At 33.2% G+C, this 14646-nt stretch overlaps 2 long non-coding RNA genes across 2 annotated transcripts; one reads left to right on the forward strand and one right to left on the reverse strand.

Moving 5' to 3' along the window:
* Nucleotides 1-2952: 2952 nt before the first annotated feature.
* LOC118648207 lies at nucleotides 2953-3739 on the reverse strand. Its single transcript, XR_004965206.1, has 3 exons — nucleotides 3516-3739; nucleotides 3221-3330; nucleotides 2953-3007 (listed from the first exon to the last, which is right to left on the reverse strand). It is a non-coding gene; the product is annotated as an uncharacterized LOC118648207 (long non-coding RNA).
* Nucleotides 3740-13041: 9302 nt separating this feature from the next.
* Nucleotides 13042-14538, forward strand: LOC118648205. The gene is made up of 2 exons (XR_004965205.1): nucleotides 13042-14268; nucleotides 14393-14538. It is a non-coding gene; the product is annotated as an uncharacterized LOC118648205 (long non-coding RNA).
* The last annotated feature ends 108 nt before the right edge of the window (nucleotides 14539-14646 follow it).

Consider the following 14646-nt stretch of genomic DNA (forward strand, 5'->3'; position numbering starts at 1 on the left):
GTATGTGGACTATAGTATCACTTAATAACTGGTAATGTCTATAATAATAATCACATGTAATTTACATGTATTTCCTGTAAGTGATATAGGCAACGTGAGACAGTTGGAGACCAGAGAGAAACCTTTCCGAGGTTTTCTCTGTGGAGATTGAAGTACTCGTGAGATCATTGAGTGAAGAACTTTGAGAGAGGGAAGGAGGCAGAGAAAGAGAGAGAGAAAGAGAGAGAGAGAGAGAAAGACAACGAGAGCGGTCAATGGAAAGAATGGGAACTGACAAAAGTGGAAAGCGGAGCAGTCGAGGTATGCAAGTTTTGTGTATCAATCGTATTGTACATTGATGTTAATGAGATATATTTGAGATTATGTGATGTAGATTTACTAAAGAGCTATCTCATCTAAATATCATAGAAATCAAACTATAAAATAGTTTTTTATAAACGAAACTAACTTGTAAATACAATTAATGGCATTATCTTGTAGTATTATATGTGGGATTGACTGTTTTCTCCAAAGGAGATAATCACCTGTCCAAATAAATTCTATAAATTAATATTGGAATGCTAGGACAAAAATAATTAATCAGATTCTACATGAAATGTATTAGAACTCATACTTATGTATGTATTGTCAATATCAGTATTACTTATAAAGATCATGATCACGGTGAGTAAACTTGTATATTTTAAATATATCATTCCTGTTGCATGTAAATATAATATGCTATTTTATGCTTTCAGAATAATGGATGTTAGATGTGTCACAAGATTTTATTGATGACAAGTGAATATGGTTATGGATATATTCCACTCGTGACGTGGTTAAAACCTTTTCTAAAGTACTTGCAATATCTGTATCTTCGTTCTCTATCCAAAGGGTATAATTTGCCATCAAGATTTTTCAAAGCTGAACTGAAGTCCGAATTACAATTGATATTTGGTAGAGTTTAAGATCATTAAAATAATTAATGCAACAAAGATTTTTTATAATAATATCAGCAGAAATGAGTTAATACTCGACCTGAGATGAGCCTAGCTCGATGTCTTATTGGACATGGAACCATACTTGTCAATAAAATCTTGTGGCACATTTAACATCCATTATTCTGAAAACATAAAATAGCATATTATATTTATATATAAAAGAATTACATGTAATAAATAAAAAATATAGCAATGGTATCACGAATGATATATTTAAAATATATCATGATCTTTACAAGTAATACTAATATTGATAATTAGACTATTGTTTCCATCGACTTCTTTGAACAACTTGGGACATATAGTAGCATACATAAGTATAAGTTCTACGAGCATTATATACTTCATGTAGAATCTGTTTAAATGAGATAGCCCCTTTATTTTATCTATTTTTCATTGACACCAGTATACAATACAATTGAATTACACAAAATAATTCTTTCCACTGACCGCTCTCACTCTTTTTTTTTCTCTTCTTTTTACCTTTCTCAAAGGTCTTCCATCGATGATCTCACGAGTACCTCAATCAATCTCCATAGAGAAAAACCTCGGAGAGGTTTCTCTCTGGTCTCCAACTATCTCACATTGCGTATCTCATTGACAGTGTGCAACATAATATAAAAATTATGTAACAAAGTACAACATAAACTTGTTAAAGTCATCGACGACTCTGATGGAGGTGAAAGCCTTGGAAGTTACTGCCGTTACATGTGTCTGTCTCATACGCTTATGATCTGCCGAGATGATACCGAGGAGGAAAGAGCCAAGATTAGTAAGCTTCAAGTGTACTCTGTTTAAAATGTATTTCTGACCCACGTAAATGGGTTTCTACTGCGTCACTATTGCAGATGATCGAATCGGAATGGAATTTCATTAACTTAATAGGAAAATAATTTAACTTTAATGTTAATTTTAAATTAATATGTAAAGTTAATTTCTATTTCACTACCAGAATGCATTACGAATATCTCTCATTGTGATGACAGACATTGTGTGCTTTCCAGCAAGACAGTGTAACACAGTGTCCATTAGTGTGAGAAAGAACATGTCAGTGTGTCTCGCTCACACTAATGGACACTGTGTTACACTGTGTCTTGCTGGAAAGCACACAATGTCTGTCATCACAATGAGAAATATTCGTAATGCATTCTGGTAGTGAAATAGAAATTAACTTTACATATTAATTTAAAATTAATCACTACCAGAATGCATTACAAATATTTCTCATTGTGATGACAGACATTGGGTGCGTTCGGGGAGACGCTATTAGCGCTATCAGCATCAGTTTATCCTTGTTCTACTTTTAATGAGTAATGAAGATGGACTGATGCTGGTAGCGCTAATAGCGTCTTCCCGAACGCACCCATTGTGTGCTTTCCAGCAAGACACAGTGTAACACAGTGTCCATTAGTGTGAGCGAGACACACTGACATGTTCTTTCTCACACTAATGGACACTGTGTTACACTGTCTTGCTGGAAAGCACACAATGTCTGTCATCACAATGAGAGATATTCGTAATGCATTCTGGTAGTGAAATAGAAATTAACTTTACATATTAATTTAAAATTAACATTAAAGTTAAATTATTTTCCTATTAAGTTAATGAAATTCCATTCCGATTCGATCATCTGCAATAGTGACGCAGTAGAAACCCATTTACGTGGGTCGGAGAATACATTTTAAACAGAGTACACCTGAAGCTTACTAATCTTGGCTCTTTCCTCCTCGGTATCATCTCGGCAGATCATAAGCGTATGAGACAGACACATGTAACGGCAGTAACTTCCAAGGCTTTCACCTCCATCAGAGTCGTCGATGACTTTAACAAGTTTATGTTGTACTTTGTTATACATAATTTTTATATTAGAAGTTTCGTTCCATGTATGTAATATATACTCTCGTGTGATTCAATAAATAACAAATAAATAAATTTTTTTAAAATATTTATTATGTATTTATACATATTATACATATTTATATACATATTATATGTATTTTTTATATATATACATCCATGGCATTGCTCTGAAACAATAATAAAAAATTTTGTTATTTTGTACATGTATTAAAATTATACTGTAATGTGATAGTAGCTGCGGATCAAGGAATTCCTTGATCGTTTGTAACTATTGTCACATAACAGTATTTTTATAGTCCACATCTATCAAGAGACATGGTAGTGGCTCGTGCCAAGTGAAAGCGCAGCGTGAGCCCGACTGTGCTCTTTATCTTACTTACCTCTTACTTATAAGTTATGTATATATTTTGCCCTCCGCGGCCCCTTCCTCTTATGTGCTGCCCTCCGCGGCCCCTTCTTCGCCCGCGCCCTGCTCGTTGCCATCGAGGAGCTGTAATAAGGAAAAATAAATTAACTATAATAAACAAAATATAAAAATATCTGATCCGTGATACAGACTATTTTTTTGTGGCTGACCGTGCTGCATTGTTGCACCGAAAAAAAACTGATGTGTATCACAGACCAGACCTTGATATTAATATATTTTATAGAAAACCTGGAGTATTTTTTACTTACGTCTTGTCCGCTCCTGTGGCGGTTGTGTTGGTGGTGGTGGTGGTGGTGGGGTCATCAATAGTCCGTGGGGTACTCCCCATGGGTATGGCCACGTTGGTGTGGCCCCCCACCACATCACTGATGAGATCGACGACGTCGACGGCGGCGGGACCGACGTCGGCGGCGGCGGGACTGACGTTGTCGGCGGCAACGGGATCGATGTCGGCGGCGGCGGGATCGACGTCGTCGGCGGCGGCGGGATCGACGTCGTCGGCGGCGGCGGGATCGACGTCGTCGGCGGCGGCGGGATCGACGTCGTCGGCGGCGGCGGGATCGACGTTGTCGTCGGCGGCAATGGAATCGCCGCCGGTAGCGCATTTTCTTGCAGCTCCTCAAATTGAGAAGCTGCAGGTGCGACTTGTTGCACGTGCAGCTTCTCAATTTGAGAAGCTGCATTGGCTATTAATTCATCTCCTTCACTGTCGATTTCCATATTGCTGAAATTAAACGTATTATTTTTATTATATTTAATGATTAATATTTTTACGAGATACGTTATATTTTTTATACTTACATAATATCCTTGTTTGCCGCCATTTTCGACATGGGTCGATGTGACGTGGATGGAGACACACTGGAATATATGAGTGCGTTCGGGGAGACGCTATTACTATCAGCATAAGTCTGTTCTTGTTCTGCTTTTAATGAGCAATGAAGATAGACTGATGTTGGTAGCGCTAATAGCGGCTCCCCGAACGTACCATATGCAGGTACATGGCAGTGATGTTTACGAACTCAGCTTTAGAAATTTTATGGCCGTTTGAATGGTGTCTTCATTTTTGTTTATGGTTGTGGTTTTATTGATACAGATTGTCAATATAATTAATTTGATTATTGTTAAATCAAAGGCGAGAAGAAAGTATTGAAGGTAATATTTTAGTAAGTATCAAGAAGAAAATGTGTAATTATTTTCAAAGTAGACTCAGAATTTTCCAAAATTAAATATAAAAGTAAACGGGCATTAAAAGTGAAACATGGTTATGTTTTTGATTTATACTGATTTTAATCTGATATTTTGCTACTGATTGAAATAATCAAACTTTTGGTTGGTTTTTAACGTCTGGGAATCGATTCTGTATTTCTGAAAAAGTAAAAATGTGATCGTTAATCCTAAAAAAGTATACACCAATCAGTGGATTAATTTTCTTTTAGAAATACAGAACATCTTGTATTGAAAAGCTTACTTGTTAATTTGAAAAGCTAACTTTTTTATGAAAATATAAGTAAATTTATGGCCCATTCATAGTCGATTCTTATATTTAAGATCATCTTAAGTACAGCCTTAAGATGCCATCGACCAAGTCGTATTAACATCTTAAGACATTGCTCGAGACAATCTTTAAATAAGATTCGACTATGAATATCGATCTATGGTATTCATAGTCGAATCTTATTTAAAGATCGTCTCGAGCAATGTCTTAAGATGTTAATACGGCTCTGTGATTGACGGATGGCATTTTAAGACAGTACTTAAGATGAATTAAATATAAGATCCGATTGTGAATACCGGTCTATATCTTTACGTATATAAGTATACTACGTTCTCGATGCTTGTTTGCTTTATCTAATTTTTACATTATGTTATATTTAATAAAATAAACTGAAAAAATATTAATATTTTATTTCTAAACAGAGCGTTTCTATTGACTTATTACTTAAATCCTGGAAACGACTTTAAGGCTGGTATTCACAGTCGAATCTTATATTTAAGATTATCTTAAGTATTGTCTTAAGATGCCAACAACCAATCACAGAGCCATATTAGCATCTTAAGACATTGCTGGAGACGATCTTTAAATAAGATTCGACTATGAATACCAGCCTAAATACGGAAAAATGTTTCAGATGAAAGTTGTAAGTAGGATATTATGAGAAAAATATGTATGAATTTGACTTTAATGTTGTCAAGGTCAAGAGGACATCATGTTGATATATCAATATTAAGGTGACCTTCTGATCTTGTCAACGTTATTCAAGTCCACATGTTCATCATGTTTTAAAGCTGTTTCCAAGCTTTAGGGAGTGGATCAGACTTTTGAAATATGTTATGCCCGAATCATATTAGCGATTGCATCTGTGTTCACGTTTGCGTTTACGATTGTCTCTTGACAATCTTGTCAATTAGAAAGCTTTAGCCATTTGTCCATTGATCAAGAGACAATCGCAAACGCCAATCGTTAATGTGATTGCATTACAACTTTACTACTGCGGTCATTGTGGATGGATGATGTTTTGTATGCAATAATTGTCTTTTTTACGTTTTCATATAGATACTTATATTATCTACTAATTTAGAAGAGGTTCTACTAATTTAGAGAAGAAAGGTAAAGCTTTTTATTTTTATTTGTATTTCTTATTTTTATTTCTCTTTCTGTATCTTTTTGTGTTTTGTCTTCTTTTTCTTTCTTCTTTCTTTACATATTTCTTATATATACATATCACATTATTCGGCTGCTGTGCGCCTATAAAATCGGCTGCTGTGCGCCTATAAAATCCGGCTGCTGTGCGCCTATAAAATCCGGCTGCTGTGCGCCTATAAAAATCGGCTGCTGTGCGCTTATAAATATTGGCTGCTGTGCGCCTATAAATATTGGCTGCTGTGCGCCTATAAATATTGGCTGCTGTGCGCCTTTAAAAATTGGCTGCTGTGCGCCTTTAAAAATCGGTCGCTGTGTCTATAAAAATCGGTTGCTGTGGATCTATAAAAATTCACTGCTTTGCACTTATAACAATCGAACGTTTGTGAAAAATTGTAGTAAGTTTTTCAAATAAAATGTCTCCAAAGGAAAAAGAAATTATTATTTTAAAACCTGAAAATAAAGATATTATTATTCAAAATGAATGGCTTAACGATGACCATATTGATCATTTTCATGAACTTTTACAAAACTGTTCGGACTATAAACCTGTTGGAACATGGCGAATACAGCTTCCTCATTTGATACAACCTGTATTACCAGATACAAAACATATTCAAATATTGTATAGTCCGTCACATTGGGTATGTAGTTATTACGATAGAAAAAATATATTTATATATGATTCCTTAAATAATAAAATATTACATAAAGATCACAAACAATTCTTGAAAAGATTATTTCCAACATATGATTTTGAGACACATTCAGTCAGATTTCCGACTGTGCAACAACAACCAAATGGTAATGATTGTGGTGTTTTTGCAATAGCTTTTGCTATTTCGTTATTATATAACATTAAACCTGAAAAAGTAAGATATGACCATAGTCTAATGCGTTCGCATCTATTAAAAATTTTTGAATCTAATGTGATTGAGCATTTTCCTCAGGATTTAAATTATGGTGTTCCTCAAAAAGTACTTCCATTAGCAGTAATAAAAGCAAGAGAAGCTATAGCTAATGCTCAACGTATAAAGAGATTATCTAAAAAAAATACTTTGAAGAATGAATGTCATAATATTGATAATAATCAGGTTAAAAAATGTTATATGGTCGAATATAATTCTTCGAAAAATAAATGTGATATTGAAGATAATCATGGTAAAAAACGTTACCTAGACGATGATTTAGAAAATGTTTGTCTTAAAAAGCGGCTTCAAGATCAACAAAACTTAGAACAAAATCGGGCTAAGCAACTGGATCGATATAAAACAGATTTATTGAATAATCATGTTAATAAAAAGCAACGTCAATATGAAAAAATTGACGATAATCGTAGTAAAAAACGTTATATAGACGATGATTTGGAAAATATCCGTGCTAAAAAGCGGCTTCGATATCAAGAAAATTTAGAACAAAATCGGGCTAAGCAACGAGATCAATATAAAAAAGATTTACTGAATAATCGTGCTAAAAAGCGGTTTCGATATCAACAAAATTTAAAACAAAATCAACCAAATTTAGAACAAAATCGGGCTAAGCAACGGGATCAATATAAAAAAGATTTACTGAATAATCGTGCTAAAAAGCGGTTTCAATATCAACAAAATTTAGAACAAAATCGGGCTAAGCAACGGGATCAATATAAAAAAAATTTACTAAATAATCGTGTTAAAAAGCGACGTCAATATAAAAAAAATTTACAAAAAAATCGTTTGCGTAAGAGAATACATTATTTTAAACATTCACAACATGAACGAGATAGATACAGAAAATATTTTGATCGTAAATGGTTGTATAATAAACAATATTACGAGAAAAATATGTTAAAATTTAATTCTGTAAAAAAATGTGTTGATCGAAATATTATTAAAAAATATAGTAAGTTTTGGTCAAAAAATTACATACATATGCATAATCCCGTAACAATAACAGATATTATGAATAAACTTAATATTAAAAACAAAATTGAAAGACGATTAGAAGCTGAAAAAATTTTGCGTTGGTCTATGCAGATTAGAAATAATTATATTCACAATATGTATAAAATATTAGCTGTATTGAAAAAAAAGGCTGAAGTACACTTAACTCTCGTTACTGAGTGTTTAACAATTGATGATAAATTACATGCGTTATGTGGTGTATCGGGTCATACAGCTTCTTCCGAAAATTATTTTATTGATTCTACATATAGCGAGCAATTGACTTCATTGCAACCTTTAATAACAAACGTGAAAGGTCAAATTATAAATGTATTACCTTTAATAGAAGCACAAGCTAAAAAAGCATGGTTGTGCAACGCTTCGTGTAAAATTGATTCGTTTGTAATTGATCGTTATAAAAAGTTTCTCGAAGTAATAAATATATGTACTTTAAAGAAAATACCAGAGTTATTGCGCAAGGTTTATCAGAAATGTACAGTAAACGATTTGACTGACAAATTAGGTCATACGCAGGCTTGTTACATTTATCCAAATCTTTGTAAAGCAATGTCTCTTTCTATTCAATTATTATCACCTCATTTTCCAAAAGTGAGACATATTAAACGTTTGATTTATCGAATAAGAGCAGACTATCGAAAGTTAATAGATCTAGAAAAAGCTTTAAATTCTGGCGATATCGATACATTAAATGAACTTATAACTTTGGCACAAGATCGAGCAAATATGTACAAACATCATCAAAGTTTAACTGATTTGAGTGATGATGATATTATTTCTAAATATAGCAAAGCATTTAAGGCGTTGACTAAACGTTCCATGGACACACCTCGATATGCTTGTATTTCATGTGAGAGACTTTGCTATAAGAAAAGTGTATCTGAAATTAGTAAGGTTAAAACACAATTAGATATTCCAATTTGGAGAGATTTAATGGCACGTATAAAAAATCTATATATTGATCCGCAATACATATGTCTTTATTGCCAAAGAAAATTCCGTAATGGATTAATGCCTGCTTATTGTATTTTAAACAATCTATTTATCCAAAATGTTCCCGAAGTAATATCGTCTCTTAATTCATTCGAAAAAATGTTAATACAAAGGGCTAAAGCATTTCAAACTGTTGTTAAAATGGGAACTGTGATGAATAAAAGGTTGCCTCATAGGCAGATGGTACAGAAAGTAAAAGGTAGAACATTTCATTTACCATTACCATTAGAACAAACAATGAACAAAATATGTTCGAAAACTGATGCGATAAATAAAAATAATATGGAATTGTACATTTTAGTTAGAGGTATTCCGACAAAAGCAAAAATTATTTGGGAAGAAATGGTAAATCTTAAAAAAGTATTTGATGCTTTGGTATGGTTAAAACGTAATAATCACCTTTATAAACACATTATACTGCCAGATACTTGCGATGGATTATGTTCGGAAAAAAATGTAGAATTTTTTGAAATAAAAGAGACAGAAAATGATACTGAATTTGTATCGGATAATAATGATAATGATGGTACGTTATTAAATTCCAAAATTGAAATGCAAGAAACAAAAAATAATGCAGAAGCTATTGTTTTAAATCTTCAAGGTGACGCTATGTTAACTCAGGTTATCGATGACAAGGAGAGTTATTATGAACAGTATACCATTTATCCTTTATATGAAAAAAAAACACGTGAAAGTGCTAACGCTTTGTATCAAATGTTAAAAATTGAAGAACTACCTCTGGATAACCGTGAAAAATTTTTAGATCTATTATGTTTTCCAGATTTATATCCTTTTGGTGTTAATGGACAACATGAAACTAGACAAATTAAACTTCATGAACATGAATATATTAAATGTCGTTTGACTTCTAAACATCCCCAATACAGATTGAATCAACAATATTTGTTTTATTTATTAAATAATGCGAATAATCGTCAATTAAAGCGCGGTATTTATCATAAATTGAATGTAACCAATTTGCGAGATCGTTATACGGCTTCGGAATATTTACAAGCAGTGCAAAAAGAATTATTGGAGTCTGATTTGAGTACAATATTTTCTACCTTGAGAAATACAGCACAATATTGGCGTAGACCAAGATATGATTTAGAGTGCATGATACAACATTACGGACCTGCGACATGGTTTTTAACATTGAGTCCTAGTGAATGGATGTGGGATGATTTAGGTCAATACATTCGTGAAGTAAATGGTTGGTGTGACGATTCGTCTTCCACTAGTGCTCTCGTTGCTAGAGATCCTGTATCAGCGTCGAGATTTCTCGATAATAAGTTTCGAGCAATGATTGATTTTATTTGTTCCGAAGATCATCCGATCGGAGAAGTTACACATTACTTCTGGCGACGAGAATATCAAGGTAGAGGGATACAACATTTTCATATGTTAATTTGGATTAAAGATGCACCAATTATTGGTGTATCTTCTGAAAAAGAAATTTCTGAATTTATTTTACAATATGTAACTTGTAAAATGCCAGATAAAAATATTTCTCCATTATTATATGAGCGAGTTAATACATACCAACAACACAAACATAACAATTATTGTCTTCGTTCTAAGAAAATGGGACGTAAAGTTGGTCGTATATGTCGTTTCGGATTTCCTCGCCCTGTTACGGATACGTTATGTTTAAGAGATGTTGTAAGTTCGATAGCAGGTAGGAAACAGTTAAAGTCTAGAAGTAGGCTTTATGATATTCCTCGAACGGAGAGAGAGGGTTATATAAATGACTATAATCCTCCTACTCTTACTGCATGGAATGGAAATATGGATATACAATATATTGGAGAAAATTCAAGGTTTATTAATATGTACATAAGTAAGTATGTAAATAAAGCAGGACAATGTGAATTATCTGAAGATATTCTTGATTGTAAAAATCAGACAAACAAGTCGATAGCAAGCTGTCTTTGGAATATTGGATTACGATTTTTAAATAATAGAGAATGTGGAGCTCTTGAAGCTGCGGATACATTGCTAAGTATTCCTTTATATGGAACTGATCGAAATACGACGATTAAATGGTTGGATACGAATCAGATACGATATAGAAGAGTCAAAAACGTTAAGGAAGTTGAAGCTCTCGATAGAGATTCTACAGATATATTTTGTGCGTCTGTAATAGATGACCATTATCCACATAGACCGAAAGAATTTAAATCGATGTGTTTATATGAATTTATGCAATGGCATGATATTACAAAAATTAAACCACAAAGTAAAAATATTAAATATTACAAAATGGATAATGGTTATTACCTTAAACGGCGACAACGTGGACATCTCATTAATCATTATAAATATGATGTTAAGACGCGGCCGGAAAATTATTTCTTTTCATTACTTCTTATGTTTCAACCATGGCGAAAAATGGAAAATCTTAAAAATGGTTGTGATACTTATGCGGAATCATTTCATAAGGTAAAATTACATCTCGTCGAAGCATTGCAGTATCATGAAAAAATGGAAGAATTAAAACAAGCATATGAAACTGTGAAGGAATTGGTTCAACAACAGATTGACGAAAAACAGCATCTGTCTCAAGATGATCCTGATAATCCGATAGGTGTTCAAAATATTCAAGCTGGTGAAGCAATGCAAGATTTTAAAGATCTCGGTGGTCACGAAGAAAAAATCGATATATCTGAAATGATTTCAAAATTGAATGCAGATCAAAAAAGAGTATTTGATAGAGTCATTAATACCGTGTCAGATAAAAAATCGTTATTACGACTATACGTTAGTGGAGAAGGAGGCACTGGTAAAAGTTTCTTGATTAAAACTATTAAATGCTGGATAAAACAAAATCTTAATAAGGATACTGCAATAGCAGCGCCCACTGGTATAGCAGCATTTAATATAAATGGTTTGACAGTACATAGATTACTTCAATTACCCGTTGAACATGGTTCTACTCCTAATTATAAACAATTAGCTGATCATGTATTAAAAGTTTTACGAGCAGACCTCAAAGATGTTATTCTTTTTATAATTGATGAGATATCAATGATATCTAATTTGATTTTATTGTATATACATTTTCGATTATCTGAAATATTTGATACTATTGATTGTGATAATGGTTGGTTTGGTCGAGTGCATATTCTTCTATTTGGAGATTTGCTTCAATTACCTCCTGTACATGAAGATCCTGCCTTCGTAGATTTATCAAATGTAAAAGTTAAGAAATTTCTTGGTTCCTTAAATGCTGTTAATTTATGGACTACTTTATTTGATTACGATGAATTAACGATCAATATGCGCCAACAAGGAGATGGATCTTATCGTGAATTACTTTCGAGAATTCGTATTGGTTTACTGACAAAATCTGATTGTGACATTCTCGAAAAAAGAAAAATATCTTTTATAGGTAAGTCTTTCGAAGAAAGATTAGGTGAATTATGTAATTTTATTGATAATTTGCCTTCTGATGCCGTTTGTTTACTCCCTACTTGTCATATGTGTGATGTTCTTAACAATGCAATGTTAAGTCGCATTGCTTCAAAAGAAATATTATTAATTGCTGAAGATGAGATTGAATGTATTCCATATATTAAAAAAAGAGTAACAAAGTTATTGACGGATAATGATGATGATAATAGTAGGACAGCTGGGCTTTTCAAACGAATTACAATTAAAATTGGAGCAAAAGTTATGATAAGACGTAACATTGATGCTAGTTTAGGCCTTGTAAATGGTACAATTGCTACAGTTATTTCAGTTGTGCAAGATCCATCTACGGATTATGTAGAAAAAATCAAACTTCTTTTACCATCTGATTTGGAATATTTTATTGAAAGAATAAGTGTCAAATTTCAAGTTATGGAAAAAGCATTTGTTATTAGGAAACAATTTCCAATATCTTTGAGTTATGGTATTACCATTCATAAAGCTCAAGGATTAAGTTTGCAAAATGTTGTTACAGATATAGGTAATTCTGTGTTTAGTTGTGGTCAGATTTATGTTGCATTATCCCGTGTGACATCTCTGGATGGATTGCATTTGATTAATTTTGACCCTTCGTGTGTAATAGCTAGTGAAGAGGCAATTATCGAATATAATCGGTTAAGGGGATGCTGGAGTCGTCTGTTTTACCGATTGAACGTTATTATTTTTAATTAGGCCTATTTTTTTACTGATTTCATAGAATTAAAAATCCTTCTCCAGAATTAAAGTATAGACAATAACAAATAGTGCCTCCCTATAATTTCATGTAAAAAACGAAAAAAGTTAGAAAATTATACTTTTGTGCAGTCGTCTCGTATCTTTCATCTGCAACACATAAGTTTTAAAGACTCTGTACGTACAAATAACTAGTACGCACTAATCTTATTACATGAAAGAATAATAAAATGCTTGCAGAAATGAGCTAGAAGCTTTGGTATAAGAAAAAAGCCTCAGAGAAAATTTCGTATATATGTGTGAGTGAAGAATCGGTCCGAAGCGGTCCGAGGATAGAAACAGAGCACTAGTTTAGTTGCAGAATATCATGATAGGTGGTGCTGTAATCAAATGTGCGGTGAAGTGCATCATTGGATCATATGATAATCTATCGACCTAATTAGACTTGAGGTCGGTTTGTATTTTTCAGTCGATTTTCACGATTATCCCTATTCCTCTCGTTTCGTAGCTTTCTGACTGCTTGTGAGAATGTAATGTGAAAAAGTAGCGAGTTCTTGCGAGTTGAACAGGCCTGATATATACATATGCACGCACGTACACATATACGCGCACGCATTACTTTGAAAACTACGACACGATTGTAAAAGTCGATAACAAAAGTAGAATATTGTAATTTTTTTTCGTTTTTCGAATGAAATTGTGGTTAGCACTAAATTTTATTATCTATACTTTAATTCTGGAGAAGGATTTAGAATTCTGTTTACTCAATAAAAAGATTTCCCTAATTTAAAATAACAATAATGTGAGATCGTCTCTGCGAGTCCTAGAAGCAGGATTGCCATGCAGGACCGTCTATGGGCGCTTCAGCGCCATGGACACGGCACATGTATAAATTTAGATAGTGAAGCAAAAACTTGGCTCGCATTTTTACTGTGTTTTCAGAACTTTATGTTTATTCACAAACGTATAAATAAAAATGCAATAATATGACTTGGGCATACTAAATTTTTGTACACCAATTTTTTTTATTAATAAATGTTGTTATATGGTATCAGCAATACAATATTATTATGGTAAGGAGCCAAAATCTATAAAAAGAGAGGAGATAATGTTGACAATAATGAAAAATCTCTAGAATTTATAAATTTATTTCTGAAGTTGACAACACTGTGGTGCATTCAGGAGTAGCACGGAGGTATGTAGTGCAGAGCCGTGATTGTGACAGATGGTGCATGGAAAATCAGAATAACCTCGCGGAGATGACAGGTCAGCCAGACGCAGGTTAGTGATAAATATTAAACTTTATGAGATTATTAATTTACCCAGATAACCAAATCTGAAAAAGCAGAGTCCCACACAGCGGATTCATGGCCAACTGTGTCTGCATTGGGCTTGTGTTTTGTAGACAGAATCTGCTGAACAAAATCTGACAGCATATTGGCGGCAGAAAAGCAGCAGATCTGTGCATCGAATGCGGTCTCTGTCTGCGGAACGCAAGCTTGGTGCGGACACAGTAGGCTGTGACTTTGCTGTGGGATTCTACTTTTGCAGGTTTGGTTATCTAGGTTAGGATCTTTACAATATAAGTTACTGTAAACTGTCTTTGCTGTTTAACTCTGACTGCACTTATTATATAAAGATTATCTTTTTTATAAAATT

The sequence above is a fragment of the Monomorium pharaonis genome, unplaced genomic scaffold, assembly GCF_013373865.1.
Source record: "Monomorium pharaonis isolate MP-MQ-018 unplaced genomic scaffold, ASM1337386v2 scaffold_286, whole genome shotgun sequence".
NCBI classification, from domain to species: domain Eukaryota; kingdom Metazoa; phylum Arthropoda; class Insecta; order Hymenoptera; family Formicidae; genus Monomorium; species Monomorium pharaonis.